The sequence below is a fragment of the Zea mays genome, chromosome 3 (assembly GCF_902167145.1).
Source record: "Zea mays cultivar B73 chromosome 3, Zm-B73-REFERENCE-NAM-5.0, whole genome shotgun sequence".
NCBI lineage: Eukaryota > Viridiplantae > Streptophyta > Magnoliopsida > Poales > Poaceae > Zea > Zea mays.
The window spans coordinates 108669712-108678736 of NC_050098.1; the positions used below are offsets into that span (position 1 = coordinate 108669712).

The following is a 9025-nucleotide window of genomic DNA, read 5'->3' on the forward strand; positions in this document are numbered from 1 at the left end:
TAAAATGACCGGGCTTACCACATTTGTAGCACACCCTCTTGGAGCGGGGTTTGTAGTCCTTCCCCCTCCTTTTCTTGAGGATTTGGCGGAAGCTCTTGATGATGAGCGCCATTTCCTCGTTGTCGAGCTTGGAGGCGTCGATGGGGAGCCTACTTGATGTAGACTCTTCTTTCGTCTCCTCCGTCGCTTTGAATGCGACGGGTTGCACCTTGGGTGTGGAGGTGGCGCCTTGCTCGATGATTTGTTTGGAGCTTTTGATCATCAATTCAAAGCTCACAAACTTTCCTATAACCTCCTCGGGAGACATTAGTTTATATCTAGGATCACCACGTATTAATTGAACTTGCGTAGGATTACGAAAAACGAGTGATCTTAGAATAACCTTGACCATTTCATGGTCATCCCATTTTGTGCTCCCGAGGTTGCGCACTTGATTCACCAAGGTCTTGAGCCGATTATACATGGCTTGTGGCTCCTCTCCTTGGTTGAGGACGAATCGACCGAGCTCCCTCTCGATCGTCTCCCGTTTGGTGATCTTGGTCAACTCGTCCCCTTCATGCGCCATTTTGAGAACGTCCCAAATATCTTTGGCCGTCTTTAGCCCTTGCACCTTATTATACTCCTCTCGACACAAGGAGGTGAGGAGTATAGTTGTGGCTTGGGAGTTAAAGTACCGAATTTGGTCGCCTCGTCCGAATTGTAGTCCTGTTCCCCTACCTTCGGTACCTACGCTCCATACTCAACAATATCCCATATGCTTTTGTGGAGTGATATTAGATGATGCCTCATTTTATCATTCCACATAAAATAATCCTCACCATCAAAAAATGGTGGTTTGCCTAGGGGAACGGAAAGTAATGGAGTGCGTTTAGAAATGCGAGGATAGCGGAGGGGCATCTTACTATACTTCTTGCGCTCATGGCGCTTAGAAGTGACGGACGTCGAATTGGAGCCGGAGGTGGAGGGTGATGAAGAGTCGGTCTCGTAGTAGACCACTTTCTCCATCTTCTTCTTTTTGTCACCTCTCCGTTGTGACTTGATGGAGGAAGCGGATTCCTCCTTATGCTTGTGGCCGGACTCCCTCGAATGGGTTCTTCCCGAGCTTGCGGACTTGTCGCCGGTCACGATCTTCCTCTTGGCGTGATCTCCCGACATCACTTTGAGTGGTTAGACTCTAATGAAGTACTGACCTCTAATACCAATTGAAAGTCGCCTAGAGGGGATGGATAGGCGGAATCTGAAAATTATAAACTTAAGCACACACTACAAGCCGGGGTTAGCGTTAGAATTAAATTCGAGTCTAAAAGAGAGGGAAAACAAATCAACCAAGAAATAAAGCGAATGAATATGGTTGTTTTACCGAGGTTCGGTTCCAAAGAACCTAGTCCCCATTGAGGTGGTCACAAAGACCGGGTCTCTTTCAACCTTTTCCCTCTCTCAAACGGTCACTTAGACCAAGTGAGTTTTCTCCTTAATCAAATGGGTCACTTAGACCCGCAAGGACCACCACACACTTGGTGTCTCTTGCTTTGATTACATGTCACTTGAGAATAAGAATGGGAGAAGAAGAAAGCACGATTGCAAAAGCCAAGCGACAAGAGCGACAAAAAATACACAGATCACTTTCTCTCTCAAGTCACTAATCACTTATGATCACTTGTCTCAATTATGGAACTTGGAGAGATTGGAAGCTTTGATTGTGTCTTTGAATGGATTGCTAGCTCTTGTATTGAATGTGAAGGATTGGAGTGCTTGGGTGGTGTGAATGGAGGTGGTTGGGGTTGTATTTATAACCCCCAACCACTTCCTAGCCGTTGCCCCCTTTCTGCCGACCGCGGACGGTCCACGCCCCTGGTCCGGACGGTCCGCCCCTGCACATCAACGGCTGAAATCACAACGGTCAGCAGTAATAGCTATATGAACGGCTACTATGCATTAAATACGTCGTCAGATGTCAGATAAAGCAGTCGCGGACGGTCCGGTCATGCACCCCGAACGGTCCGCGAGGACGCTAAAATTACATTTTACCGAACTCGTCACCTTCAAGTTTTTCTGGTTTTCACCGATCGGACGGTCCGCGCCTGAGGCCGTACGGTCCGCGCTTGGTCTCGGACGGTGCTCGCTTCTCCGTAGGACAGTCCGTAGTGTAGACTAGTGTTTTTGCAGTGTTCCTGTCCGAGGTTCACCTTGGTGCCGTGGACGGTCTGCCGCAAGGGCCCGGACGGTCCACGCGTAGGTGTTTTTCCAAAAAGCTTCTCCTATCCGGAATAATCTATGGTATTCCAGACAGTCGACTTAGAATGGTTGTGGATGAACTTATGCACCTGTGAAATGATCAACTGGGCAAACTGGTAAGTCCACAAGGTTTGTGATAGTCGTCAAACACCAAAATCGATTATAGGAAATATTGAGACTATTTCCCTTTCAGTTCTCATTCCTGCTCAATCTTGAATGTGTACTTAAACTTGCTTATACACAACACTAGAGTAAAGATTAGTTCACTAGTGGTCTCAATTACCTAGACCAAACATGGAGCTTTCAACACCCATCTAGGGTTTGTTCTGACAGTGCCCTCAGTTCCACCGTGGGCAGCACACATCATCATCGGCTTGCAGTAGGTGTGTTCATGATAATAGATAATAGATGGCATCTTGCATCTCAAAAGTAAAGAGCAATAATAGCAAGTGCAAAAAATGTAATAGATCTAAGTATCATAGTTCTCGCCATAAGTTTAATATAGTGCAAACCATCTATTGTACTAGATAATCTAAAACTATTACAATCTATCCATATTGTTGGGGACTTGTTCTCAAATGCTATAAATTGAGAACAAGGCAACACAAAAACATGTTATTTGTTAATGCCCTTCGTCCTTCGGAACATTATTTCCCTAAGGATATAATGATCTTCATATGAAGGTCATGAAGAACATACCTTCATCATCTCAACATATATATATAAACATATCAAGGGCGGATGAAGCATGTAAAACATAAGGGATAATGTGAACAAACATATAACATCATCATACACATTTCTTATTATATAATCATAAATGAACAAATGAATAATGACAATATTGAATTACATTTGTACCTTCGGCTTGACAGAAAATGAAAGTACAAGCGTGACGCAAAAATGAGTACAAGTCAGCGTGAACAGTATGGGGGTACTGTTCATCTATTTATAGGCACGGGACATAGCCCGTGTAAAATTACATCCATGCCCTTCACATTTGCTAATGATTTTAAGGTAGTCCACCGAGGTCTAAATAGACTTTTCCCTTTTAAGTCGGTTTCCTTTTTTGCCGTTATGCCGAAGCTCCCTTGCGCGTAGCTTCGGCGCTGCGTCAACCTTCGTATTGTTCGTGCTTTTCCCAATGTGTGGTTCTGATCCGAGTCCGAAGGCACCTGTTCATATATTACACTCGTGAAATATTGTTAAATCATGTTTTTGAGGACCTTCGGAAGACGAAGGCCCCCAACACATATCATGATGATTATTGTTTACGATCCGAAGAAATAAAGCATGTTAGATAGGGAAATTTAGCAATACCTAAGATCTTACAATGTGATGAAGAGTTGATGTCAGATATATCCGAGCATATGGTAGAACGGGCAGATAACATGTTAAGAAATGGCTACACATTGGATCCTCCATCTGATGCTATTCACTTTCAAGGGACTCGGGTGTGACAAGGGGTAAAGATCTCGTATTTGTTACCAAGTAACATGTTGGGGTCCTCTTTAGCTGAAGGTCCTCAAAACATTAATTAATCAGTTATTCCCAAGTTTGTTTTGAATGCAACAGGGTAAAATTCCAAAGGGAACCTTCGGGCAAAGATGGCATGCAATGATCACAGTTGCGAAGATGGCATGCAATGATCACATTTGCGAAGATGAAGGTACAAGCATTAGGTTATCGGCGTATGCGCATGATGGAGCTGGCAGAAGAAGAACGAGATCCTGAATCTTGTTTAGCAAGACTACCGAAGAAAAAGGCAGTAGTATCCTTGATCATCTTTGTAGCTCATATGTATAGGCTTGGGGCATGATTGTAATTTTTACGAAGATGTATCTCTTGACTATAAATAGAGTAACAATGCCATGCATGAGGGGTACCTTTTTCGATGAGAGAGAACTGACTTACTCCATCTATGAAGTTGTTTTCTCTTCTTACTTTCGTTTGATTGCTTGTAAAAGACGAAGGTATATTTGTAATTATTTGGCACATAATCGAGAATGGAGTGAAGTAATGTTCAATTAAAATGAGTTGATTCTTTTATCTTCACGTCGTTTGTATTCCATGCTTATTATCCTTTACTCAACCTTTTTACCTTTCTCCATTAGCTTCTCCGAAAAGAGTTAATTGAAAGTTGAACTTACATATTAATTTTTTTGTGTTGCCTTATTTCTTATATCCATCAGGTATAAAAAACGAGTGACCAACATAACACGTCTAAGATACCATAGAGGAAATGAAAGTGTAGGTGGATTTGTAGTCTTTTTAATTATTATCAAAAGGTACAGATGCATATGTAGTCCCATGGAAAGAATATCAAAGTCCCAACCACGCTTACTCATTATTTTTATGGATACATTCAGTGTTTTTTTTGCCTGGAAATATACATTCCGTTTTAGTCTGCTTGGAGAAAAAATGTAGAGTATTGAAAGTGAATTGAACGCCAACCTCTGCATCGAATCTAAGAATAAAGTAAAAGTTCCTAGTTCACCTGAAGTCTTTGTGCGTGTGTGTGATGAACTGACGATGATGGCCTTATCATAGGTGCTCTGCTGGAGTCCGAAAGGCAGGCAGGCAGACAGACAAGGCCAATCCCCCCGGGTCTTCCGGCGGGCACACCTCCTGCAACTGCACACCCGTTGGGTCTTGGTCTCTTGGGCGATGGTGGTTTATTAGAGCATATGCCTGCCTGTCTCTGCCTTGTATTAAACCACGACCTCATTTCGGCGGGAATTCCCGGGCCGGTGAACGCAGTCCCCGGTCGCGACAACGACGACGACTGCGTTATTATTCTTTACTAGTTATGTGCCCATGTGTTGCCACGGAAGTTAAAAGTTACTATAAAACATAGATACAGAACGACAAACACCATTATAATATATAAAATTTATGGCAAAATATGAACGTAACATTAATATTTTATTGACGATATAAATATGTAATATTATTATAAATACGTCGACTCAAATAGAATGAATGATGTTGAATAAACATTATAATATAGAAAAGATCATTACAAAACATATTTCTTCTGCAATAAACATAATCAAATCACCAAAATCGTCCAGATCCAAAACTTTAGACAAAAGAAAACAATATATTGTACACATTCCTCAGCACTGGTGACGGGAATTACAATAGGAGGAAGATATATGGCCTGCTAACATAAACATGCGACAACACTAATATACAAGACCTGATAGACCATCGTCATGCGAGTAAACCCATTTCCTTCTACTTCTCATGTTTGTGGAGGGCTATCGAGTGTACGGTGTCCTTGTGGATGTTGTTGACGAGTATGTGCGAATTGGCAATGGCACCCAATCATATTTGATGGTATTGGTTAATGTATGTCATATCCTACCAGCAGTGCTATGGTTAGGCATCACACAAGGGTCCAGTGGCAAACTACTATGGACCCTCACCACAAAAAAATTAATATCAAAGTACACACATGGTCCATATATCAGATATTAAACTGATAAAAGTAGATACTACACTTGATCTTAGCCAAAAGACCGAAAAATGTATGTATTGAAAAGTAACCTACCCCTTTTTTATAGCTAGCCATACACCCATGTCAGTACCTCGTAACAATTGGTTGAAATGTTAATGTTTCACACTATGACTATCTGAAAGTGAGGAAAAAATGAAAATTGTTTGAAAAAATCCAGAATCACAGCTCATTTTCAGGTTGGACTTCATAGCGTTCGGGGGTTGGACTTCATAGCATTTGGTCCTAATCCGAGCCATGGTCGACTCTCGGGCTCCTTCTTGATTAGTGCCACATCTAAAGGAACAGTTTAATACGATGTCTTTGCATTGAGGTTGAAGAAAAACAGAAGTGCACAAATTAGTTCCAAATACAACACTGGCAAAAAAGGAAATCGCCATACTGAAAATAACAATCACAGCAACCACAAATTACCGATCCTTTCTCTTCTCGAGGAAGCGGTGAAGAGAAGCCTTCCTCATAACAGGCACATCTACTAAAGAAAAGACATGTTTCGATCAGTAATCGGCATAATAAAGATCAACAATCATATTTTAGAACTTCAACTAAGTAAGAGGCATACCATAAGTATTTGTGCGAGCAGGCTTCTTACCAGCAGCCAAGCTGATGACCAAGTCCAACACGGCCTTGTTAGTAGTGACAGCAGCAGTTGTAGAGGGTTGAAGCAAAAATAGTGTTTTGTACAACTGGATTGTCCTTGCTATCCAGCTGCATCAGATTATTTGCCTTGTCAACAAATACCAGCACCTTCCTGCCATAGAAGAATGTGAGCTGCTTAGGCTTATCTTTATCTTCTTGCTCTCTAACAAATATTACAGCTTAGCAAGTCAATTATCTACTTTGTTTTTTGGGACACTCGATGTTTTTTGTTAAAATCATTTGCATCAGTTGAAGCTTCAGAAGTATTTTGGTTTCCTGATAAAACAACACCTCTTCTAGGGCGTGGTATCTGCAACTTGGTCAAAAACTACAGGTAAATAATTTTAGTATGTAGTTCAAGTAGTTTCAGTATGGAGTTCCTTAGTAATGCCCTTTGGAGGACGGTAATGAGGTAATATAGTTCTGATTCCAAAGCTCATTATAGAAATCCAATAAAATTGATGGTGACATACTTCACAACTAATTTTCAATCTTGCTGAAAAGGGAATGAGATCTATGCATTGAGTGTGTTTATTGCATATCGATAAAGGTCTTAGACCAACACCCAATTACGACCTATAGCTTGTAACCATGATTGTTGCCATTCTTGACAGTCCATGTATAACAACAACACGCAACCTTCTCTCTTTCTCATATCTGTAGGCACAATATGCAAACGAATATTTTGCTTCTCAGCCAACTTAATATATAGTATGAAGTAGAGTTTAAAATCAATTAAAGAACACAACCAACTTACAAAGTAGATATCAACACCAGAACATGTCATTGATAGGCTGAGACATTGCATACCTCAATAGCCATGCAGCCACCTTGACCTAGATTTGGTTGCATAGCATGGACAAAATCACCAAGCAAGGTGACACTATCTTTCCCCCAATTCATAGTAGATGGGAGGTTGTATATATCTTGGTGAAGAACCGCTGATCCTACTACAGTCATGGACACCAGACATCAAAGTTTCACTGGGTTCACCAGAATCTCTAGGATGTCTGTAACATAAAGTAGTTGTTTAGTGCAAAAACCTTGAGCTTTAAAAGAGATGGAAACAAATTATTTATTTCAGGATTACACTGTGTTCAGAAAGATTGAGCAATATGTGGTTCTTTACCACGCACAGGAGATGCTTCGTCCCAGTCAGCGCTCGGCTAGGCTTCACCGCTAGGTGTTGCACTATCTTCTGTGGATCTGTCTCCATCAGTTTGGTCCAAGGCATGAAGAATCTCTCTTTCTATCTCGTAACACTGCATTATGAGCAAAAGAATGACTAATGAGGGAATAAGTTAAACAAAACACATATATTAACTTTGGATAATCCCGCAGAGAGCTCTGCATCTTCTCCGAATAGAAGCACTCAAGTTCGCTCGCCATAAACTGTGCATCCTTTTTCTTTTCCTTGTTTCTTTGAGTCTGGATTTGTTTAAGTATTCATGTATCCCTTCCCACTAAACATTACATTCTTTAGTAAACTATGTACACTAAAAATTTGCCAAAGGAAATCAGTCAATGACTCAACTCACTCATCATTCTAGTAATATGGGAAATCTGGAAGCACCGGAATGAATGTGATTTTAATAAGGCCAAATGTCTGGACAATCTTATAGGCATATGCACATGAGTGTGCCCTTTGGTGCTCGGCAAAAGATAAAGATCTCCAGGCTTAATGTGGTTATGGATTTTTAGTTCTAAAATTTCTAGTATGTTGTTCTGTTTTTTCTTGTCTGGTTGTGTCTTTTGAGTGGGAGAGTGCCTTCCCTTCCACTTTTGTTTTTCTCTCCTCTTATATCAATGAAATAATAAATATATATTCTACACATTTGAGAAATTGAAAAAATATGTAAATACATTTTAAAAGTATACACTACCACAAATAATTACTAATTTGTTATTCATTATGGGCAGCTTTTCAATTCTAAATGCAGATTTACACATAAGATGAATGTATCCAAGGCGTGAGATGCATCAAGAAAAGATACCAGGGAGCTAAAGTCAAAGTCTGGAGAAAAAATGGAGCAGACAATGTAATCTCCAGGTACTTGAGCTGGAGGAATTTGTTTAATGTCATTGGTGTATTAGTAATCTAAAGACATAAATGCTCTAAGGTTAGTTATGGGTAAAATATGATATATTTACTGCAAACATATAGTCTAAACCTTGATTTTGGTTTCTGTTGAGTTTACTGTATAATCGTACAACTATTTTATGACAACTTGCTTCTATAAAAATGAATTAATTATCAAGTATAAACTCGATCTCATGTTTTAATCATACAACTATTCTATAAACTTTGCTTCCATAAAAATGAATTAATTATCAAGGATAAAACTGGCCTCATCAATGGTTGAGAAATAGATTTTAAAGATTTGGCGCAAGGAATGGAAGCTCAGTAATAGCATAATAAAGTATGTTTGATGAACAATGACAATCAAATCTTATTTGTTTCACTTGCATCTCCAGGAACTTAGAAAAGCATGAGATACACAGGCAGCCTGAGCAGCATCTCACATCGGCATATGGGCATTTATTCGGATGAAGAATGTCCTGCATAACATGAGATAAGTAATAAACACCGCAAAACAGATGTATATATAATGGTTTCTTTGTTGAAGTGAA

The 9025-nt window shown here is 40.2% G+C and overlaps 1 pseudogene; it reads right to left on the bottom strand.

Moving 5' to 3' along the window:
• Nucleotides 1-5586: 5586 nt before the first annotated feature.
• LOC111591273 (uncharacterized) lies at nucleotides 5587-5772 on the bottom strand (annotated as a pseudogene).
• Between the last annotated feature and the right edge of the window lie 3253 nt (nucleotides 5773-9025).